The sequence below is a fragment of the Planococcus citri genome, chromosome 1 (genome assembly GCF_950023065.1).
Source record: "Planococcus citri chromosome 1, ihPlaCitr1.1, whole genome shotgun sequence".
Taxonomy (NCBI): domain Eukaryota; kingdom Metazoa; phylum Arthropoda; class Insecta; order Hemiptera; family Pseudococcidae; genus Planococcus; species Planococcus citri.
In genome coordinates this window covers 4,821,125-4,834,003 of record NC_088677.1, presented here as the reverse complement: position 1 = coordinate 4,834,003, position 12,879 = coordinate 4,821,125, and the positions used below count along the sequence as shown (strand labels likewise).

The window sequence follows — 12,879 nt, the reverse complement described above, 5'->3', positions numbered from 1 at the left end:
TACAATATTTCGGATTACTGAGTCAATTTTGTAAAATGTTAATTTTTTCCCCATTTTTGGTGCTTTAAATTTAGAAAATTTATCGAAAATCAAAAAATGCATTTTTTTTCAACTCCTGAGATTTTGAATAGCGATGTATTTTTGCATGATCTTTCGATTTAGCTTTGCCGATTCAAAAATTTTGTCTGCGAGTTGAGATACCTTTCTCGTTGGTTCTTCAACCCTGGAAACCAGAAATAAGGTGGTACAAAAATTCAAATTCGTAAAAAAATTTCTAAAAGTTTGAATGTTGAGTTGCATTTGTGGGTTTTCGAAAGTTTATGCAAAGTTGTTCAACCTCTGGGTCCTCAAGGCAGTGGAATCACAAACAAATACATAAAATGAATGGGTGAAAAATTTGATGCAAACTCTTTTCATAAAAGTAGACTTTTCGAGCGAATTATGGGCCACGTGCAAAAAATTTTTGTGAAGAGATAGATTAACTGCCGAGCGAACATTTACCTACTTAGCAAATCTTGGCAGTCGAAACATGAACCACACATTTAAGATAATCAGTTTCAAGTTGGCGAAAATCTCGCGAGTCTTCAAGCATCGTATCTCAACTCAATGACGAAAAAGATAACGGAATCCATTTTGAAAATTGTTTAAAGTATTTGCTCCGAGGATTATTCATCATGTCTTTAATGTTCAGGAGAAAATTGCAAATTTCCATCAAATACCTTTCAGAAATTTTCACATTCAACGCATTTTAAATATTCGGGTTCAAAAGTGCTCGAAAAAATATTTTTAGTAATTTTTGATTTTCTTTTGAGATTTTAACCCCCATTTTAAATGAGAAGTCCCATGACACTTTTTCAAAAAAAAAAATTAATAAAAAACGAAAATCAATTCATGACTTATTTTTTTGATTTAAAAATCTGCAGAAGTACTCAAATTTTTTTTGTCGAAATCAGGAGGGGGGGGGGGGTAAAATGATGAAATAATGGATTCAAAAATCAGTAGGTATCCTTATACACTACAACCCGGATCTGACATTAGTTTTTGGCTATGGCCATTAGAGGGTGGAGTGAGTGAGTGAGTGAGAGTGAGGGGGGGGGGCGAAATCATAAAATGGGTTCAAAACCGAATAGTGGTATCCTGGTATAGATTTTTCGGGCGTTGAATCCGAATCCGATATTTGTTTTTGGCTGTAGTCATCAAGGTGGAGAGGGAGGGAGAGGATAGGGGATAAAATTATAAAATGGTTTCAAAAAACAATATAGGTATCCTCATATAAATGTTTTGAGGCGCTGATCCGAATCCGATATCAGTTTTTTGCTATGGTCATCGGAGGGGTGGTGGAGAAAACCCATCCCCCTCCTCTATAAGCGACCCTGCTCCAAAATAAATATCACAAATTGACTTTTTTGAAAATTCTAGAATTATATAGGAGTTGAGAGGGCCAGATCGAAAAACTAAATCGACATTCGAACTCAGCATCCTCAAAAACCTAACAAAGCCCAACAAAAAATTAGCCCCTCAACAGCTTGTTGACAATAGATAAAAATTTCTTAGCCCCTCCATTTCATTTTTATTCCATTATAGTCCGGCATATGACAATAGGAGTAATTGCACCCCCCCCCCGCCGATCCACCGGGACAACTTTTTTCTTGAAGGGGACATTCTAAGGAACATTTTAAAGCAAACTTGCCAAAAAAAAAAGTTGGCCTTACTTACAAAAATAGCGGCCATTTTGATTGACAGGTTGGCCGAAATGGCAGATTTTGCGTTTCAACATAGAACTTGCACGAAATTTTTCAAACTTTACAAAGGTAGATGGAAAGATCATGCAAAAATTTATCACCTGTCAAAATTTCAAGTGCTAAAGTGCGTTTTTCGATTTTTGGTGAATTTTTGAAAATCCAATTTAGGCCAGAAATGAGGAAAAAATCAAAATTTTACCAAATTGACCAAGAAAACTGAAATTTGGGATATACCCTATTTTCGACATGCCAAATCGATTGAAAACGGTTTCAACCCGTTTTGAGCAGTTCTGGAGCCTCCAGCAGATTTTTGAAACTCGAAATTCCCACAAAATTTCATCAAATTGGAGTTTTGGAGTTGTAAAGCTGAAATCTATTCTAAAAACTAATTTCAATACGCTACGAAGTACTGCAGGTGAATTTCAAGTCGTTTTGGAGCCTCCAGCAGATGGAAAGCTGAAAATTACTCTACACACCAATTTTAGCACCCTCTGAAGACGACTTCAGGTGGGTTCAAATCATTTCAGGGCCTCCAGCGACTTTTTTGAAAATTACTGGAGCCTTCAGTAGATTTTTGAAACTTTAAATTTCTCCAAAATTTCATCAAACTGAAGTGGAGAGTCGAAATTCATTCTGCAAATTAATTTCAATACGCTACGAAGTTGACTGCTGGTGAATTTCAAGTCGTTTTGGAGACTCCAGCGACCTTTTGAAAAGTTATTTGGCGTTTTTTCGGAAAACATGAAATTATCTAAAAGTAGCTGGAAGCTTCAAAACCATTTGAAACCACCATGTAGTCTGCGAAGTAAATTTCAGCTTGCCAACTCCATTTGGTAAATTAATGTTGCGGGAATTTCAAGCTTCAAAAATCTACTGGAGGCTCCAGTAATTTTCAAAAAAGTCGCTGGAGGCTCTAAAATGACTTGAACCCACCTGAAATCGTCTTCAAAGGGTGTTAAATTTGGAGTGTAGAGTAAATTTCAGCTTTCCATCTCCATTTGATGAAATTTTGTGAAAATTTAAAGTTTCAAAAATCTGCTAGAGGCTTCAGGAATTTTCAAAAAATCGCTGGAGGCTCCAAAACGACTTGAAATTCACCTGCAGTACTTTGTAGCATATTGAAATTAGTTTTTAGAATAAATTTCAGCTTTACAACTCCAATTTGATGAAATTGTGTGGGAATTTCGAGTTTCAAAAATCTGCTGGAGGCTCCAGAACTGCTGAAAACGGGTTGAAACCGTTTCCAATCGAATTGGCATGTCGAAAATAGGGTATTTCCCAAATTTCAGCTTTCTTGGTCAATTTGGTAAGATTTTGATTGTTTCCCTCATTTTTAGCCTAAATTGGATTTTCAAAAATTCACCAAAAATCGAAAAACGCACTTTAGCACTTGAAATTTCGACAGGTGATAAATTTTTGCATGATCTTTCGATCTACCTTTGTAAAGTTTGAAAAAAGTCGTGCAAGTCCTATGTTGAAACGCATAATCTGCGATTTCGGCTGACCTGTCAATCAAAATGGCCGCAATTTTGTAAGTAAGGCCAACTTTTTTTTGAGCAAGTTTGCTTTAAAATGTTCCTTAGGATGTCCCCTTTAAGAAAAAAGTTGTCCCGGATGATCGGTGGTGGGGGGGGGGGTGCAATTACTCACATTGTCATATGCCGGTCTATTATGGAGCGGGAAGTTGCAGACTTATCTTATTAGTTGCAACACATTTTTAAAAAGTACCTATATCACACTTCAACCATACATCCCTAAAAATTTGAGATTAGAAAATACGTATTTCTGAAAAAAAAAAACTGTTTTTGGGTACTTATTTTGGGAAAAATCAAGGAAACGAGGATTGTTCTGAAAAATAGAAGAAATTTCGCGTCTTTTGAATCTAAAACCACATTCTCGTAAACATCACACTACATTGTTATGTTGAAATTTCTCAAGTGGTGTTGTACATAGTAATTTTTACTACACTGTTTGTGAGTAAAATGAGTTACATTTGTTTCTCTTAGTATAACTTGGATTAACGAGTCAATAGTATGAAATCGAGTTATCTTACATTCTCTCTTCACTCATCTCCATTCGGGTAGCTCTCAAATCCGAAAAATTAGTTTTATCAGCGTCTTAGTATGATAAACAATAAGTATGTACTTGCGTTTATCAATGAAGTGCATGAATATTGTTTTTATTGGCTACTTAATGTATTCGGTATCTTTACTTATACCTATTACCCGCACCTTATGGACAAACAAAGTCGGAGATAAGGCCTTCTTTTTCAAATGAATTTTCTCAAAATGAAATTGGGCGTTCAATAGGATTACACGGATCGCATGTTTACCTCGTGATACTATGTAGTAAGGGATAGTTATAGGGTACTTGTACCTAATTGGTTGTTGATGAAGTGCATCTGATGAAGTGAAGATTAGTGTCGCCTGTCGTTCTGGTTTGGTTTAAAATGCTAATCAGGTTTGCGTAAAAGTTCTTTTTGGTGTTGTAGCCATTGTGAAGTGACATCAAGTGATCTCTATTTTTTTAGCTAGTGATCTCGTAGGCTAAGTTGATTCATCGCAGGTAAAAGTTTTCAATGGATCTAATTTTTAGTTCTAAAATCTTCAAAAATGCTCAAAACAGATTTTCGTCAAAATATTTTAATTTTTCGCTAAATTTTACTCATTTTGATTTTTTTTTTTTTGGTTTTTTATGTACGATACTTTTTCAAAAAACTCAATAATCATAACCCATTTTGGGCTCAAAATCCTTGGAAAATGCTCAAAAAAATTTTTTTTTGTTTTTTTGCAACATTTTAACGCATTTTGGTGGGTCGCATAGTAGGTACTTTTTTTCAAAAATCGTAAAAATTACGATCCAATTTTGGAATTAAATTTCTTCAAAAATGTTCAAAAATATTTTCTTGGGAATATTTAAATTTCGTGGGAGACTTTATCATACTTTGATAGATCGTATTACATTTTTTCCAAAAATTCCGAATGATCCAATTTTTAGCTCAAAAATCTTCAAAAATGCTAAAAAAAAATTGCGTCAAAATATTCGAATTTCTCGCGAAATTTTGACCCATTTTGATACCGTTCAAATTGCATTTTCATTTCTATTTGTATAAACATTTTTTCCAGCAATATTTCAAAATCAAACAGCAGTCTAGAGGACCATCTTCTCGAATATTTCGATGATTGCATAATTCTATGCACTTGGAATTATTCACAGCTGCGTCCATAATTTCGTACCTACTAAAATCCTTTTCATAATAATTTTAACTCGAATTATTACGCAATCCATCCAAAATATACATAAATTCTGCATACCCAGAAAATTCATAAATTATAAAAACGTCAGAAAAAAATAAATAAAAATAAATCGAGTGATTCGCTTTAAACACCGTAACCACGCGATCACGTCAGAACAATTGAAAAAATTCTAACCAGATAATTTCGGGGTACATAAAGATGACTTCTATTCAAAATTAGTCTCGCAAATTAAAATCGATAAAAAATCTGACGCGAACGAGTCGATTCCATTGTTTTTTTTCCCAATACAATATATAACCCAATTGACAAAATCGTAAGCGTTTTGCTAGCGGAACTTCGCGTTTACCTCGCTGACTCGCGTTTATCTGGCGAATTTCTCGCGATTTCCAGCTAGCAACATTTCCTTCCTTACGCAAATCAAGCAGTTTACTAGCGATTGTAAGCTAGCGTTTCAGATGCTCGCAAAAAGCTAGCGATCATCTAGCACATTTCAGCTACTTTAAAAATGGTTAGATTTGCTCGTTTTATGCTCGCGAAAAGCAAGCGATCATCTCGCGCACTTGAGCTAGTTTGAAAATGATTAGATTTGCTCGTGTAATTCTAGCGATCTGCGAGTGAATTTTTGCTAGCTTTCCTACTCATGACGCATGACGTCACAATCACGTGATTACGGTTATAGTCTTTGTATTCAAAGGGTATTCCAGAGTAAAATAGATAAAATGCCCCTGCCCTTGGATTTTTGAAATTTTAATGAAACATTGTTGGGTTCAACCCCCTCCCCCCATATTTACCACTCAAAATGCCGTTTTTTTCCATTTTTTTATGCCTATTAACAATCAAGATTGCGAGGTACAATTTTGGAAACACGTTTTTTGGATGTATTCTTGACCCTCAGACATCATATACTATATTCGAAATTTTTCTTTGGTGCGCCGTGGTGAAAACTTGGAATAATGTATTGTAGGGGGATGGGGGGTGAAATGGGAATTTTGAGAAAAATGATTATCAATGAGTGGGGTATCGTTTTCATATGATTCAATACCGCTGAGCACGAATATGACCTCAGATTTTCTGCTACACTCACCTACCCCTCCCCAGAGTCCCTCAGCCCCCCTCAATTTTCACAATTTTTGAAATAAAGTTATTTTGATGACATTGGTGTCGTTTTCATATGATTCGATACCGCTGAGCACGAATATGACTTGAGATTTTCTGCTACACTCACCTTCCCCTCTCCAGAGCCCCTCAGCCCCCCTAAATTTTCACAATTTTTGAAATAAAATTATTTTGATGACATTGGTGTCGTTTTCATATGATTCACTACCGCTGAGCACGAATATGACTTAGGATTTTCTGCTGCACTCACCTTCCCCTCTCCAGAGCCCCTCAGCCCCCCTCAATTTTCATGATTTTCGAAATAAAGTTATTTTGAGATGTTGGTTTCATTGCTATGGGAAAATTACATAAGTTCATTGTTATTGTACATGAAATTTCTCGTAGAATGAGCTACAGCACATGGCCCCCCCTCATAACATTCTTTACTTTTTTTTATCAGTATTTCGTTACCATATTTTTTTCTCGTGATTTTTCATGTAGGTAGTCATTGAATTATAAAATACATACTCATACATACTCAAGTTACAGTTATCATGAATATTATTATGCTACATATGCTCTGTATACCAATACAGTGCAGTACACATACCTACAGATTTGTAACGTTTTCTGTGTAGCAAAAAAATCAAGGGTCCACCCCCTCGGGGGGAGTCATGTGCTGTAGCTCATTCTACGAGAAATTTTATGTACAATAATAATGCACTTATGTAATTTTCCCATAGCAACAAAACCAATGTCATCAATACAACTTTATTTCAAAAATCGTGAAAATTGAAGGGGGCTGAGGGACTCTGGAGAGGGGTAGGTGAGTGTAGCAGAAAATCTGAGGTCATATTCGTGCTCAGCGGTATTGAATCATATGAAAACGATACCCTACTCATTGATAATCATTTTTCTCAAAATTCCCATTTCACCCCCCATCCCCCTACAATACATTATTCCAAGTTTTTCACCACGGCGCACCAAAGAAAAAATTTCGAATATAGTATATGATGTCTGAGGGTCAAGAATACATCCAAAAAACGTGTTTCCAAAATTGTACCTCGCAATCTTGATTGTTAATAGGCATAAAAAAATGAAAAAAACGCCATTTTGAGTGGTAAATATGGGGGGAGAGGGTTGAAAATTTTTTTTGTGGAGATACCTACCAAGGATATACATAACTTTCAGAAAAATTTTCAAAAGCGATTGAAATGGAGCTGAGAAAAGTGTTATTGAAATTTTCAAAAAAGGGGGGTTCCCAAAAAGGGGAGGTGGTGTGGATCTAAAATTTTTCACGCGGTAGCTTCTCGATGGTACCCACTTTCCATGCTAGTATCAACCCGAACGCTCTCGGGGGGCCGTTTCACCCCTCCTATGCGCCGATAGTTTTTTTGTGTTTTTTAGACAACCCCTCTCATTTGAATGGTTCCAGCTCCGGCCTCCTTGGGGGTGGAAGGAAAGTTGATATATAACTAGATCGGAAATTTGACGTAGATTCGTTTATCTAACCACATATTTCTCGCTAAAATGCAATGCGGGGGAGAAAATTGCAAAAAACTGGTTTGGGGTCTTAGATCCACAATAGGGGAGAACGCTCACCAGGGACGAGCGGGGATTCATCGGATTCGTGTTCAGCACATAAAAATGGACCAGTATACCAATTTTAAGCTTTCTACCTCACGTTTCCCAATGACCCTTTTTTTTGTCCAATTTTCCTGGACTATGATGGATATTTTTCAATTTTTTATTGAGGTTTTAAGTAGGTAGGTCTACCTACTTAACTGAAAATTCAATTTATAGATAAATGATTGATAATGAACATTCTTCTTTAAAAAATTTGCAATGAGAAACACTGATTCACACACTGCAATCCAATAAATGCCACATTACAAACTTGTACAGTGATACACCAATCAATACTTGGAGGGTCTGAATCAAATATCTCCGTCGTGGCCATGTCGTTAAGCGTAGGTAGTTAGGAACATAGGGTTGCTGGTTCGAATCCCCGTTAATTAGGTAGGAAAATTTTCTTAGGTAAATTAGGTCTTAAAAAATTCGTTGTGATAAGGGGAATTCAGACGTGAAGAAATTCTCAAAATTGAGGGTACCTAACCCCACTCTTTTAATTTTTGAAAATAAAATTTTGACTTTAATGGGTGATTATTATTTTATTTAGTGGAATGCTAGCGTATAGCGAGCTGAGAAAGAAGCAACATGTTCTGCTAGCGTTTTTATCGCTCAAAAAAATCCGAAAACTGCACAAAACGCTAGCTTTTTGCTAGCTTTTTCCTAGCTGAGGCTCGCTTTCTTTTAACGAACACGCTAGCTTTTTGCTAGTGATTTTCTAGCGTGAAACACTGGCGAAAAAAAGCTAGCAGAGAGTCCCAAAATCACGCTAGTGCGCTAGCGCAATTGTAGCGTGATTAGCTAGCTATTATCTAGCATTTTTATCCAAATTTTTGTCAATTGGGAATCCACATGATTTGATAATTAATCTGTATCCGAGCTATTATCACACGACCGAACAATGTCACGATACGTATATTATTTTATTCGCCAAAAATCGAACGTATGGTATGGGTAGATCTCTATCAGCGAATATCGTGCAGAACTCACGAGAGCATCGAGATAGGGTTGTAAAAGCCATCTTTTTTCACCGCATTCCAAAGACCTATGAGTGGGATACCTGAACCTATCAACAGAGGACTTTTCAAGATCAACAAATCGTTTTACGTAGTTTGACATCATCATTACCTACGTCTGTCACGCTAATTCTACGAACCGTGAAAGAGATTTGTAAATTACATACAACATAACCTATAAATGAAATACTTTTTTGACACTTTGATAAAAATTATGATGATAACACGCACGTGAATTTAAACACGGGGATGGTATTACTACGTACTATATGCAGCTTGCAGGTGAACTAATATTCGTATAGGAGGAGATGAAGACGAATAGTACATTCGTAAAAGGAAATTAAATACTAAGCTGAATGCAATATTAGACTGATATGTTGTATTGGTTGCATCAATGCGCCGTAAAATGACATTTTTCATTGTATATTTTGAAGTTAAGTGAAATTATTAATAAATCCAATTCTATGTAATGGTTGTCTCCACTCTCCAGACATTAGAATTTTATAAAATACTGAATTTTGGTGACTGGAAGGGGGGGGGGGGATCTTACACTTGGATTCGTCAACTTTGAAAAGAATAGTATAATCCCTGATGAAATTCCTAAAGCACAAAGGATTTTTTTTTTTAAATTCAATTGAAAGAAATATTTTAACATTTGAGGATTCAAAAATCCAACTCTCCCTCCCCTGCCGCGAGTTGGAAAATCGGAAAATTTGGTGTGGAAAATTCGCAGAACTCGAACAGGGTATGCAACAGGTAGTGAAGGCAGTGAAAGTTGTGAAAAAGTAGTGATTTTAAAAATTGGCAGTGAAAGTAGTGAAGAAGTAGTGAATTTAGTCAAAAACGTAGTGAAGAAATGAAAAAATTCATTCAATTTTGAGAATTTTCAATTAATTCTTGGTATTTTTCATAAATCTAACGATAAGCACGAAGCAGTCTGTGCAAAATTTTACCCAAATGAGACATTTTCTCAAATTTTGGTCATTTTCTGATGGTCCAACAATTTTTGATATTTTTGAATGCTTTTCACAAACAATTTTACAATTTTTATGATACTTTATTTGTGAATATCCATTTCTAGCTCTTTATCAAACGTCGAGATCGTCAGAATTTTTACTTTGGCCTTCAACCATTATTATTGCACTGTCTTGATTGATCAATAATTTTATAACCAACTAATCCGCCTTAATTTTTCTTTGTTTCAGGTGAGTACAAATTTCCTTCCAAAAATGATAGAATACATTTATGAACTAGCATATCAGAATAAGTGAGTAATTTTATAATCCTTATGAGAAAAGTTACGTAAGTCACTTCTACATCAGTGTCCTTTTATTTCCAATGGCAAATCTAAGAAAAAAATCTAAAATCATGGAATTTGAAAATCAGCTGAAACAATTTGTCCGTCTGGTTTGAATCGAGGTGATCTGATTTTCCGAATAAGAATTTGGAAACAGTAGATCAAATTTTTGAGTTTGCAAATGATTTTGATTTTTAATGAATTTTTAAAAAATTAAATATGGCTCAAAAATGAAAAAAGCAAAATTTTACCAAATAGACCAAGAAAGCTGAAATTTAGTGTATGCCCTGTTTTTGGCCCTCCAAATAGATTGGGAATGGTTTTGAACCATCATGAGTGGTAGTTTCGGAGCACCCTGGCAGATTTTTGAAAATAAAAATTTCCATAGCATTTTACTCAATTGAGTTGTTGAAATGAAAATTTACTTAGTACGCAATTTTTAACCCTTTAGAGGTTCTCTTACTTCGATTCAACCCAAATTGAAGATCTGGTGATTTCATCATGATGCATCACTCCAAGGTTACAAAATAGAAAAAAAATCATCTCTAAAAAATTTTTTCACGTCGCAAAAGAAGAAATTTGAAAAAAAGTTTTTGTTTATTTGTGACTAGAAAAACATTTAATGGAAAGAAAAAAATGTGTAAATTATAAAGTAACGGCAACTAAAATTAGAAATCACCAGATAATTTAAAAACATTGATACTATATTAAATTTTAAGGGGAATAAATAAATAAAAACGCCAAAAATGGGCAAGCCGTATTTCCTATAGTTACCAATATCTAGAGAACGTGGAATGGGAGTCTGATATTTCATATTAGTTTTCAAGTTCACATTATATGTATAAGTTACAGTACTTTTAATCAATTTTTGGAATTCTCGGTTTCTCTAAGTGACAAGTGACACATAATATATTTTTTTAGAATTTCCATTGCCTTTAAATTTACAAAATTTCAAATCAATTTTCAGAATTTGCCTTTGATTCTAAATTATTAAATCTTGAAATATGTTCAGAATTTGCATTGCCTTTGAAAAAAATGTGGGTAATTTTTACAAAAATGTCAACTATTTTAGCACAATAACCGGATCCCATTCAAAAATACATATGATAAAATTTGTTTCAAAACTTAGTATTTTTAACTGTTCAGTTACAATAATAATTTTTACAGAAATCTTATTGTAAAAATTATCATTTTAATAAATTTTGCTATACCAATAGTAAAAATCATTTTGTTTTATCAATTTTTACTGAAGCATGATGAAACCAATTGTGTAAAACTTACTTACTCATTTTAAAGTAATTTTTATATCACTTAGTTTATTTTCATGTCATCATCATGTACATACCAACTCTGAAGCATTTATCTATCAGATATTTCCAACAAAAAATCCGTCACCTACCTACCTCATTGGGATTCTAACCACTGTTATCTGATCTTGATACAAGTCCCCTTTTCTCTTTTTTAGGTATTTATGCATTAAAATAATGAACTATGATTGCAATTTATTACTCAGCAATTACCTATCCAAATCAAACGAAAAATAATCTACATAATCATGATTCTCATATATTCTGTCCAATACATACAAAAAACAGTAGGATAGTTTAAGAGAACATTCAAATGAAATAACATTTCAATTCTCAAAGCAAAACCAATAGTGTGCTACGCTCACGAAAAAGTGGTGTTGGATTTCAGAAATTTACACCAGCGACTGGGTGTTCGCAGAGGATCTGCTTTGCATTGATCATTTTTAATGTGATTTTTATAATAATTTTTGATTAGGTACATGAATACGTATGCTTTATCATATTTAGAGATAATCATGTTCCAATTTAACTAGAAAATTAATATTACGAGTATAAGAGGCATTTGAGATGAAAAAATAGCAATTAAAAAGATAACCTGAAGGATCATTATTAGATTAATAAATTCCATCTATTGATTAAATATTTCTCAACATTCAATACTGACATGACTGTTAGTCTAGTGTATGCTAATGTAACATTTTTTTAAACCTTTGAAAAAGGTCTCTAAAATGTTTCTCACATTCTTCAATTTTTCTGTGTATGCGTTTATTTTATTATGTACTTCACCATTACTGAATTGTATTGATCCCCCTCCTCCAGCAGAAGATCTTAATCCCCCTCCCCCAGCAGAAGATCTTAATCCCCCTCCCCCAGCAGAAGTAGTTCCTAATAGCAACTTACCATTGGAAAAAGTAAGTTATTGTTGTTAAACTTGATTATAAATTGATTACTACACTTAATTAAAAATTCTTCTGCATTATTTTGGAAATGGCCTCCCAGGATCTGGATTATAGGCAACTATATTTAGTTGAGAGGAAACTGTCGGATGATAACTTAGCCCGAGCTGTGAAGGCAGAAGGCCAATTAGTAAGTGGATTTATTTTTCATTTGTTCATATGTGTACCTGTTGTTGTAAGGTGTACCGGGATAAGTCCGAATTTCTGCTCTAGCCCCTAGAGATTTGCACATTCCGAAGTGCCACCCAGTTCTTTACTATGACATACAAATTTTTGGAATTCAGTTCCATTTCATATGTTTTTGGTTCAATTGTATTTTCTTGTTGTTTTGAATTTGTTTTGAATTTGATTTCAAAAACAGATTTTCAATCTTTTAGTTTTTCACATATACCGGACGAACCGTACATCCTAGTGAAAATCTGATGAAAGTAATCTCAAAGAGAATTAAAATCTCTACAATTTTGGTAGTATGAAATTTTTGTAGGACGCTCTGTTTTTGAGTAACACGTCCGCAAAGTTTGGCCTGTTCGGACTTACCCCAACCGAACACTTTATATCTTATTCCACTGAACGAAAGCTA

At 34.4% G+C, this 12,879-nt stretch overlaps 1 protein-coding gene across 2 annotated transcripts in view; it reads left to right on the top strand.

Annotated features, from left to right (window-relative positions):
* Positions 1–12,879, top strand: part of LOC135845551 (sodium-independent sulfate anion transporter-like) — a 122,444-nt gene that overhangs the window by 5,563 nt on the left and 104,002 nt on the right. Inside the window, exon 1 of one of the 2 annotated variants that reach the window (XM_065364187.1) lies at positions 4,179–4,307. The exons of the other annotated variant lie outside the window; for it this stretch is intronic. The gene's annotated coding sequence lies outside the window, so the exon portion shown is untranslated. Of the gene's footprint in view, positions 1–4,178; positions 4,308–12,879 lie in introns of those variants that run through there. 2 annotated transcript variants of the gene reach the window in all.